The sequence below is a fragment of the Eupeodes corollae genome, chromosome 3 (genome assembly GCF_945859685.1).
Source record: "Eupeodes corollae chromosome 3, idEupCoro1.1, whole genome shotgun sequence".
NCBI lineage: Eukaryota > Metazoa > Arthropoda > Insecta > Diptera > Syrphidae > Eupeodes > Eupeodes corollae.
The window spans coordinates 111182743-111195347 of record NC_079149.1 but is presented as its reverse complement, the minus strand read 5'-3'; positions in this window follow the sequence as shown (position 1 = coordinate 111195347).

The following is a 12605-nucleotide window of genomic DNA, read 5'->3' as shown; positions in this document are numbered from 1 at the left end:
TATCGCCAAAAAACTTTTTTCAGAAGAAAATGCCACGAACCCCAAAATCATTGATATATTATCCAAATCAATTTTAAGGTAGTATAACATCAAAATTATCAATTGTCGTATCACCCAAAACATGTTACGTGTTTAACATTTTGGGCATTCAGACAAAATTTTTGTTTAATTTGAAAACTATGACATTTCGAGTTTTTTAAATTTTATCTGTCAAAGGAAAATATTAAACGAACTCGCAACAAATATGCTTGGCCTTACTTCACTTTCGTGAGCGACATAAGGCCAATTTTTAAAGTGAAAAAAGCCAAATTTTGTGTGTGGTCACAGCATTATGGCGAATAAATAGAGAAATATGTATGGGGACCATGTTTCCCCCCTGCAACCCGCTCAATATAGGATTTGGGGTAGGTGCTAGCTTGTGTGTATGCAATATTTCCTTTAATCCAGGAGGGAAACTTTGCAAACTTCTCTTCTACTCCAAATCCAAAATTGAGCCCAGGTAAGGGAGGCAGCAAGTCCCTTTACAAGTTACCTCATTGCGTATACGCGTCTAAGAGTCCAATCAACAGAAATCTTTTGGGCGTAACTACATTGAAAGTTGGTTTTGGTGATATGACATTACAGACTTTTGTTTTGAGTATTAAATGACAAATTATTCTGGTAATATATCGTTGGGGGACAAATCATAAGGAAGGATAAAAATCGTAATCGTCATAGTGCCTAAAATAAATGTCAAAAGTCCATCCTCTTAGTCATAAAACCCAATATTTCAAATTAAAAATTCTTTTATTTAAAATTTATTCAGGCGTTACGACATTCACTTTGAGTTTTTGGCGATTTTTTTTTAACTTTATGGGCTTCGTGATAAATTTTGAGATTTTCGACATTTAGGGATCTGGGAGTTATAGCTTTTGGCAAAAAGATCTAACGCCTTTTATATTTTATATGAAAAAACTGTCTGTTGGTTTTTACCAACATTTTTCCAAATGATACAATAAATGTTTTTGTAAGATAAAATAAGTTCAGTGTTTTTTTGTTGGTATTTTTTTTTTTGTTTAGAAAATAAAATATTGCTCTGATTTTTCTAAAAATTGTATTAAAATTTAAAAACGATGCATACATTTTTTTCAGCTTATTTAATTTTAAAAATAAAAACTTTTGTTAAATGTCAGAATATTAAATATAAAAAATGATTGTTTTCACTAAAGTCATTGTTTCGAGAGACAAGCTTTTTTTCAAACTCGAAAATGTATACAAAATATTATTTAAATTTTTAACTTCCCATAAGAAGTTATTATTATCGTTTCGATTTGTCGAATTGAAAATTTTGACATTTCTTGACGTTTCAAAGCCTCTAGAGTCAAAATAACAGATTTCTAGAGAGATGTTGGTGTGTACGTACGTTCGTACGTCGTACGGTGGTTTTTTACCATAGCAACTTACTTAAAATTTATAGTGCCCATAACGTGATGGTTAGTGCGTTGGACTGTGTCCCTTCCATCTCTGACAACATTACTCGCACACAGGAATGATTAAGAATTTTAAGTCACTAGGCTCTGATTCTTCATGGTCTGTTGCGCAACCTAATTTAGTTTTTATTTGAACTTAAAAAAAAGTTGAACATCTTTGTAAACCCAAAATATCTAACGAAACGCTGGCGAGTTGAATTAAATTGTATATTTTATATTATAAAGTGATACCAAAAAGTATGTTTTTGGAAACAAATTCCAACTAACGGTATCAAAATAAATTAAAAACATATTTGTCACCTCGATTATTTAACGAACAACGATTTTATCACCAAAATAAAAGAACATTTTTGACATCTGGTAAAATTTTGAAAAAAAATCAAATTGACAGTTTTTTTTATACAAAATAAAAACCAAATTTTGTATAAAAATCCAACAGTCCGTTTTTTCATAAAAAAGTAATATTTACAAAAAATAGTACGCAAATTTGGTAAAAACTAGTGCGAAACTCGATATCTCTTGAATAATAGAAGATATTGACTTCAAGCTATTCCTGATTCATCCGATTTGTATTTGTTTATATAAGAAATAAATAATTTTGAGAAATGCTACTAAAATTGGTAAAAATTTCATAAACAAAAATAGATTTTAAAATAAAACATTTTAATTCAAAATATTGTTGACAGTTTCAAAATTTTTAAGAATAACAAACAAAAAATTAAAACTTTTAAGTGTGGGTTACATCCCAGCCTCTTTTCTAAGTTGATTTTAATCAAATTTTTATCAAATAAAAATAATTTTCCTTCAGTTCTTTAACTTGTAGCCCGAACAGACATTTTGGGAAACACTCATTAGAAAGTCCAATCCTGAATTTAAAGTCTCAATTCCGGAATGCAAAGTTTGTCATATACCTCTAGGAGATAAAAAAAAATATTTTAAATTCAATTTTGAACAAAAAAGTTGTGACCTGGTATTCAAAATCTAATTTGAAATTCAGTTGTTTTAAGGTTGAACGTTTTCAATATTAATCACATCTAAATTTAAATGTCTAAATTTCTTGGAATTTTTAAGTTGTAAAAAAAGAATTAAAATTAAAAAGTATGAAGGGTTCCAGGATAGTAAAAAAGTAAACATTACATATTTTTTTTATAAACTAAAAATCATGGGAACATAATAACATTTTTTTTCTTGTTTCTTAAAATCATTTTGTTATTATGTTGTAAGAACATGATTTAATTATAAACATACTAATCCATTGAAATATAAAAATGATTTAATTTGTGTGGCTATATTCTGTAAAATTAATTAAACTTAATTCACCTAATCTGGTTTTTCTTGTCCTCTACTGTTCAAAAAAAAGATTAAAATCTGACAAGAGCAACAAATCTCTAGCCTATCGCTGCGAAAGGCAAATCATTCTCTCTCTCTGATGTTGACAGCAGCGCATCAGCAGCAGCTAGAAAAAAGATTTACGATTGTTTACCAAACGAATTTGTTTTAATGTGATTTTGACTTTGAGTGAAACTTTTTTGAGTCACTTTCAGCAAAAAAAAAAAAGTATCATTACATTTATAACTTCGGTCGGGCGTCTCAGAGTGTAGTATGTTAAGTGTAGACATTCACCTGCCACTGCCACCCACTGCTGTTGAGGTGTTGAGGTGTTGGGTTGTTGAGAACGTGTGCCACTCACAGTCAAATTCGAATCAGTGCAGTGCTTATTCTCACCCTGTCCTATCCAAGTCCGGTCCGAGTCTTCTGACTTAAAATTGGGATAAACCATTTAGTAAAAAGTTCAAAAATAAAAAAGATCAGTGTGCGCTTTTCGAAGAAGATCTCTTTATGTACTTTTTGTGTGTTTTTGAATCATAGACAGAAACAGAAAAATAAATAAATAAATTTCAATTCAAAAACAGCTTTGATTTTCTACGCCACTTTGTGTGTCTATGATGCGACGAGTGATGACGACGCCGCTATACCCCTGTCCGCTACCGCCACCCCCACCACCTTCACCGCCACCGGCCGCGGCCGTCTTCCGATGACGATGGACGGATGGACGGGTGGACTGAGAAACTATGCAAAGTGCAACTGAATTTTAAAAGATGCTTTTTGTTTTTGTTTTTTTGAATTTTAGTCCTCATGTCCGTCATCGCGGTAGCGATTAGAGATGGCAGGCATTTTCATTCACATTTAGTTCATGAATTTGCATAGAAATGCGAGCAATTGATGTGTCGTAGGCGTACAACGTGCCCCATGCACCCCATTAGCCAACAATACGAGTACCTTACCCAACTATACAAAAAAATATATCTGTCTGGATTTGGATTGCTCTCAGATTTTTAATTGAATATCAAATTAACGTTCAGATAAGAAATAAGCCTTATCTGCCACTGGATCATGGCATTTTTTCTCTTTTCTTTTCTTTTCTTACGTTGATTGCTTCTTTATTCGAAATTTATTCATTTAATTCATTACAATCATTAAGATAAGAAATCGAATTAAGAAAAACAAAAATAATATGATGTTAAAAGCGCCAAGAGAGTGAGAGAGCTATGCACGTATAAGAACGATTGTGGTTCTTTGGCATGGGCATGCACTAATTTTCGATTCTGTGGTGATGGGTTTTGAACGCTGTGATATTGAAAGAATTCCCTCCTTCTTCCCGCAGTGGATGGGATGCGATGGGTCCCAGATGAGTTTTGTTCGAAGCCCCAAATGCATTTCCCTCGGATTAACAAAAATTATTTTGTTTTTTTTTTTCTTTTCGTTTTCATTCACTTTTTTTGTGTTGAATTTGTTCATTGTGATTGGATTTCTTTAAGTTTTTGTAGTTCAATTAATTCAGACACTCATATCAATAAAATTAAGTTAATTGATTAGCATAACTGGTACAAGTAGTATATTTGCTTGCGTATAATGTATTTGTTATCTTAACGATGGAGTTCACTTCTTGTTGTTTCTTCTTTCATTTTTTTAAACAATATATTATGTTGCATTCCCCCAAAGATTGCTAAGTAGTTAAGTTTTTGTTTTAATTCAAGGAAGACGTTGAATGTTTTATGAGAACATAATGAAATTGGTGAAGGGTTTAAGTGAGCATTTTTAGGGGGTGACAATTATTGATATATTAATTTAGGAGGTTAGTCTGTAAGCTTAAAATACAGATTCCTGATTTAATTTTATTTATCATTTAAATTATAAACCATTTTGTTGTTTTATATTCTCAATGTTTTTCAAATATTATGTTGCATACAAAAAAGGTTTTGTAAGCCAACAAAATTACCTAACAAATTCTAGTTCCAAAACATTGAATAGATTTGACTAAAATTAGCACCTACAGGATTGATTCTCGTTTTTTCTATATTTTATTTTTAAAAAGACAGTAGAAATTAAAATTCAATACTTCATAATTTTTCGAATTATTAAATGGTCATGCAGGGCGTATTAGTGATTTTTTTACAAACAATCAAATGGCCTTGTATGACTTTTTGTACACCAAAGATTTACAATCTTTTACCTTTTGGAACTTCTTAAAGGAAAGAAATCGATTGTATAAAGGATCTATTTTTTTACATGAAAGTTTCATTTTGATTTGAATAAAAAATCGAGTACTTTTTAAGAGATTTCAGTCAATAGGTATTCACTGTAAACAGGAATCCATGCCATTATCAGTGGAGAGCTATAATACACAAAAGGTCTTTACTGTTTCAGTTGCAGCGCCATGTCCTTATCATGAATTCTTTCATGACCAATTCAAATATTTTTGGCTGCAAATTGTCGAAAAATTCACAATTTATTGAAGTGATTACGGAGGATTGGGGTAGGGTTTTTCTCCAGAGAAAAAAAAATCTTATAATGCCGCAATCTGTCCATGGAAAAATTTCCACCAGCCTAATTTTTTTCATAAGTAAAACCCAACCACACCGCTCAATCGTTAGACCAAAAATAACCTGTACAACCACCAAACAGAAATGGGTTGAGGATGGAAAACCTATTCAACAGTCATTTTTGGATTCTCGGTGACCTAAATTTATTATTATTAATATTCTTTATTTTTTCAACATATTTTGTACACATGTTCTTAACAAACAAACTTTAAAGATATGGCTTAAAAGACGGCTGCTGGTAGTATCTAAAATCATTACATTTACATTTACAAACTTTAAAAGTTAAAATTGAAAAAGCTTAAACCCTTTTAGCATTTAACACAAACTAATTGGGCCATATTCATAGTCCTTTAATAAGTTCTGATTTTGTCTTTGCTAAACTAAACTTCAGTTTATGCTATTCATAGACAATTTACACGCAATTTAAAAATAAAAAGAGGCTGGGATGCGACCCACACTTATAACTTCCCATCCCGTCTGTCGATTTGACTTGATTGAAAGGTTTATAGATTTTCGTGTCTTGTAAAAAATGTTGTGAATTGTCAGCTTATTCTTAAAAATTTCAAAATTACCAATAATATTTTTCATACAATGAAATAGTTTAGTTTCAAAATTTAGATTAGTTAAATAGATTTTTAGTCGAAACTAATTTTAGTAGCATTTTTAAATTTTTTTTATTGCTTATATAAACAAATACAAATTAGATGAATAAAATTAATTTGAGAGTTATAGAGAACCGAACATCAATTTTTACAAAATTTGCGTACTATTTTTTTATAAAAAACGGACTGTTGGATTTTTATACAAACATTTCTGAATATTGAAAATAATATTTTTTGTTTGAAGTCAACATTTTAAACTTTTGAAAAGCTATTTGGGTCGACAGTAAATTTTTAGCAGGTTTTAGTATTGTTTTTTTTTAGGTTTTTATTTAAAAAAAATGTCAATTCGATTTTTCTCAAAATTTAACGAAATGTTAAAAACAAAATTTTTATAAAATTAAATAAATTTTAAGCCAATATCTCAGATTGTTGAAAATATATTTGAATCGAAAATAAATTTGTATGAACCTTAAGTAGTTTTTGTGTAGGTTTTTATTTCTTTGTTTCTAACACTGTCAATTGGATTTTTCTCAATTTTTTTTCCAAATTTTGAAAACAATATTTCTTATAAGTTAAAATTAATTGGAAGTCATAATTTTAATTTTTTGAAAGATATTTGAGTCAAAAATCATTTTTTTCCAACTTTTGTTAGTTTTTTCTTTAAGTTTTTTTTTTGTTTAAATATGTCTATTTGATTTTTTTCAAAATTTTACCGAATGTTGCAAACAATATTTTTACAAGATAAAATATGTTTAGAGCCATAATCTTAAGTTTTTGGAAAGATATTTGAGTCGTAATTCAATTTTTACCAATTTTGAATATTTTTGTTTAGGTTTTTATTTTTTCAACATTTTACCAGATGTTTAAAATTTTATTCTTCGTTCTACAAAATTGTTTGTGAGATGAAATCATTTTTTGTTCGTAAAATTTTCGGTGTATTAATTTTTTTTTAAATTTTTTTCTTATTTATAAAAGAACCGTTAATTGGATTTTGTTCAAAAATATACTCGTTTGGTACCACGTTACAATACATAATATTAAATGTATTTCAAGTCTTTGCGCCATTGGTTAGATATTTAGGGTTAACCAAAATGTTCAACTCTTTTTTAACTGAGAGACCTTTCTGCATCTTTGTGCATTATTATCTGTAGAACAAAATTTATTTTAAGTCGATATCTCTTTTGGATCTTGAGCTATGGACGACGAAAAAAGAAGCGAACGTATGAACGTACGTACACACGCACGCACAGACATCTTTCTAAAAATCTTTTATTTCGATTTTAGTGAAACTTCGAGAAATGTCAACATTTTCAATTCGACAAATCGGACTCATTACAATAACTTCCTAGGGGAAGTTAATAAACACGATGGAATCTTTGTTTAAACTGCTTGTAAATCTATAAAACTTCAAAAATAAACAAACTGATTGAGAAAATTAAGTTGAGAGACATTTTATTTGCAAATTTAAAAACAAAAATTAAAATATCAAAATACTTAAGCACATCAATCCATATCAATATTTTGATATTTTGATGGATGTCACCCAAAGAAAAACGAAAGTTCTACTTAACCCGAATCGACTCCTTTGAAATCGATGAGGACGATTTGTATGAAATGTATCGATTCGAGAAAATAAAACTGTCGAGTTTATGATTGATCTTCTAAATATTGAAGATCGAAATTCAATAAAAAGTTTGCCAATATTTATGTCTTAACGGCACCAGAACGACTTACATACAATTTGTCAACTCACAGCCAACAGAATAATTGAACGGTTTTCCAAAATGTTGGCTCTTTAGCTAACGGAATTTTTATTTGATTCCCTCTTGAAGTCATTTTGTAGAGGTTTAAGTGAAATTGTACTAGAATTGTTGTAGAATATACCTTAAACCTGTTTCAACTAAACAGAGCTGCCAAATTCTTTATGAATAGCAGCTGTGTCTAGCCTAGATGTTAAATTTAGACTCCAGTTTCAATAAACTCCGGTTTAAATTATGACTATGAATATTCCCCATAATATTTACAAAATATCATTAAAATAAAAACAAAATTTAATCAAATCTGAAACTTATATAAGTCTATTACATTAATGGCAGATTAAGTAATCCAGCACTAATATTGATGTACATATTGAGAGGTGAGTTTCAAGTTAAGCTAAAACAAAAGATTGAATTGAGTCTACAAGAAATTCAAATATATTTTTTTCTAAAAGCGGATCTTAAATATCGAACTTAACTCATTAAGTGTGAATAAATTTCAGTGTTTTAATATTACTTCAGTCAATAGAAGTGCAGAATTCCATATTTTGAATTAATTTTAATATCATCTTATTTTTTTTGTTTTGTCGGTTAATGAATTCTTGTGATCTCTCGTATAATTTAATTTTGTATTTACATCTAGATTGAGAAGACTTAGACAAGTTTGTTTAGCTTGACTATCCTTGTCAGTTTTCTCATCTGGGGGCAAATGCAATACAACAGTGTTTTCATGTGACTTTTCGTGAAAAATTCCAATTGTTTTTCAAGGCTTTTACAAAATCTTTCTGCAGTAGCCAAGCGTGCTGTAAGATGTTTGTTTTGAGTCTGCAAAAGCTGGAATGTTCTGTGAGACAACCATCACCATAAGAATTTATTTCATTATAGTTTGAGAAAATTTACTCAGTTTTGTGCTATTAATGAGATATTTTTTCAGTGGGGTAAATTCGTTGCTTATCAAGGATTTATATGGAGATATTTTCCACAGCTTCTGTTTCGACAGCATATACAAATAAGTCATACAGACAAAGGTAAAAATGGCCTCTGATTGTACAAAACTTAAAATTTTTACCTTTCAAACTAGTTTTGAAGGTATTAACATTTTTTAAATTGTCAAACTTTTAAACTGTTTAAGCAAACAAAATTTCAACTTGTAATTAAAGGACCCAATCAGCAAAGATACGATGTTGAAGGTGATCGTCAATGGTAGACGTTTACATGCTTGTTTATAACACACATTTTTAAAAGACTTCAAACTTAAGTCATTTTTAAAAAAATATTGTAAGACGTCTTATGTAGAGTGAATAATTTTAAAGACCGGCAAACCTGTGTTGTCGTCAACACTACGGGCTGTAGCAATACTCTCAGTTCTTTAGATCTCTAAATAGATGGCTTTTTTAAATGAAAAAAATAAAAATCCTTAATTTTCTTTAGGTTCTTAAAATGTTTAGCATGTGATCCCTTGTAAAATAAATTAAACTGTTTCATTGAAAAAAAAATATTAGAAAAAAATTGGTATTTTTTGAAGTTTCAATACCTAAGTTAAACAAGTTTTTAAAACAAAACAACATACACAAATTACTTTTAGAAAAAACACCTAAGAATTCTTCATATAAAATTCAGGTTTCTTTCATTTCAAAAAGAAGAACAAATGTTGGTTAACATTCCAGATTGTTTGGTATTTTTGCTATATTTGTTATTGGAAACATTTTTGGCTTTTCTTCAAATTTATTTGGAAACTTGGTCGAATATATTATCATATTTTCAGGTCAAATTTCGATTTGGCTTCTTGATTTTCTTAAAATTCCTAATTGGAACAATTTTAAACTTCTCAAAAATCTATTGTTTTCCTAATGGAAGCAGACAAACTTTAACAATTTTTTATAAAAATTATTCTATCGAAATATTTTCTGAATTAGTCCACCTACAATTTAATAAAAATATGCCGGAATGCGACACATGATAACTTTGCATTCGTGCTCGTCTCTCAGTATTTTGATTTTTTATAAAACAGAATAGTAAGAAAAACATTTTATGTAAGATAAAAAGTTTAAAGTCATTATTCTGTTATTTCTCATAAAACTTGAGTCGAAAATCCATTTTATTGGTTCAGGTTTCCGTGTTTTGTAAAAAAAGTAGGCAATTGGATTTTTCTAAAAACACAAGTTTCAGTATTTTTTTTTCATGGCATTTGAAATGGAAATCAAATAAAGTGTTTGAAAATTTCCAGTAATACTTTTTTTACATTTTAATGTCTTGTGAAAAAAAAAACTATAATTCCTATGTTTCTGAAACTTTTGATTGATTTTATTTTTGAGGTTACTTCATTTCTGTTCTAGGCGTTCGTTTTTTTTTGATTTTATAAAAAAATACATTATACTTGAATTTTTTTCAAAACTACCCATTTTTTACCACGTCAAAATTCTTTTAAAAAATCATTTTAAATTTTTTGATATATCTCTGGTGGTTCTTAAGATATGAACGCCAAGGGATGGTATCCCAAACTTACAGACGTACAAAAAAACGTTAACATTTTCAAGTCTATAAATGTTATGTTAAGAAATTATGCTTCTAGTTTTTATATAAATACTAAACTTTACTCACATTTCTTTAATTTAATATTTTGAATTAATGACAAAGTTTTATTTCAATTTCAAAACCAGAAAAGTCGGTGAGAGCATTGAAATTAACAGCTCTGTAGAAATTTTCTATATTATTAAAAAAAATTCATTCCGTTTTGAAGAAAACAAGTCATAACTTTACAAACAAAATTGTTCTTATGAGTTTTTTTTCATTAAAATGGATTTTAGAATTTTATTCAAAGCCCGTTAAAAAAAATATTGAATTCTTTTTCTGCAATATTTGAATTTGAAATTTAACTGTGAAAATTTTGTTCACAAAAAATACACTCACACTGATGAAAAACAAATATTCCTTCCAAACGAAACTTTCGATATTTAATAAAAATCTTTTTTTTCTTGCAAGCCACACTGTAGATTGTGTTTTGTATTCACGAGCAAGAGATTTGTGTATTTAGCGCAAAATCCAAAATACAAAATGATCGATGGTCTGCTAATTAAGTCATACAATTTCTTTCTTGATATCTCACTGACACATTCGCTAATTTAACTACCTGACAGTTATCATTAAAGGGAATATGTCGAAACCTATCATGACGTTTTTTGTTTTTTTTTTGTTGCCAGAGGGTATTAACTTTCTTTATCTTCTCTTATTATGTTTTGCGGATACGTTTATCAACTTTTATATATACGCATGCTTTGAAAGATATATTTTGTGGATCCTTATTTTGAGTCCTTATAATCCTCTTCTTCATCGTCTTATTTAGTTCGACATTGCCGTCAAATTAATAAACAGCACAAAAAAAAGAAGACCAAAATTGAAGCAAGCCAATACACTATCAACAAAACTGTCTTCAATATTTTTATATGCCAAGTCGATGCCAATGCTGAGTCCAGGATGAGTTATGTGGACATGCGACCCAGAGAGAAGAAGCTTAATCCACATACACTGGCATTATGGAGAGCCCTTTTCTACTGTTGGTTTTGCTGCTGCTAATATTGCTTCTGACGCTGATGATGAGGATGTAGATGAAGATGAAGATGATGATGACGACGATGAAGCCAATCCAAATTCAAATTCCGCTCATGGATTGATTTTGGGTCTAAAAATGTTTAGCCATGTGAATGCATCTTCGGCGCAGTTCGCGCAGTTCACTCTTTTTTTCTTAAACCCTCCAGACGAGACGCTCTCATGCCTAAAAAGCTCCTCTACTTGCTCCGGATTGAGTTCATGGCTCAGACTTTGATTCCTGACATTGCCAAAATAATAAAAAAAAAATCAAATACAAAATTATAAGCAGGGCCAGACAGATGTAGCATGGGATTAGTCAATGCGCCAACATTTTGATGACAGCACCACGACAAAGGCTGACCAGGTCCGTCGCATTTTCTGGATCTTAACTCACAGTTACAGTTTTGTTGAGTCCGATCTTGCTATGGGTTTTTCTCAACCGAAAATCAACATATCAACAATATTTTTGTTGTCTTCTTTTGTATCTACGAATTTGATCTGAAATTCTCAAAAAAGATTCAAATATCTCCACTCTCTATACCCATCGAAGATCACACAAAGCTCTCGATTTAATTTTTAATCCCATATGAAACATCTTATATCTACACATCTAAGTAAATATAAGTCCTCCTGTCTTCAGTCTTGTGTTTGCTGAATTTGACAATAGGGGTATCTTTAGATACACCGTAGGTAGGTATAGATACAGGAGAATTTTGCTGACGGTCATTACAAGTTCAGACTTCGTTTTGGCTTAGATACGTACGTATATAAATTCACCACTGAGGCACTCTGACATGGCCAAGAAATGTGGTGTCATAACGTTGACACATGCCTTTTGTGAGTTATCGAATGGGATTTTGAGGTTTGCTGACACCGGACTGTCAGTTTATCTCGGAAACGCTTGCCTAACCGAAAATGATTTGTATTAGGTTGCAAAATTATTTATTTTTTTCATACATATACAAAGATCTGAATGTGCATGTTGGCCATAAGATTGCTAATTATGATGGATTATGAGTTTTGTTATGTGCGGTTATATTGTTTTTTGGCATTAGCACTTTTCGAGAAGTCTAGTGGTTTGTTAGGTTTCATTTTGTATTCAATTTTGTCGATATTGATTAATTTTTCTACCTACAATTTGAATTTGAACGAACTTGACTTTTTTGCAACTTTGTATCGATAGTTGTTTATTTTTTTTTTGTTGGATGTGTTGTTTGAAGATTGAAGTAATAATTGACCTTGGTTTATAAGTTTTTGATCTGTAACAAATGATCGTAGACAGAGGCGGAGATGTTAACTTGATCT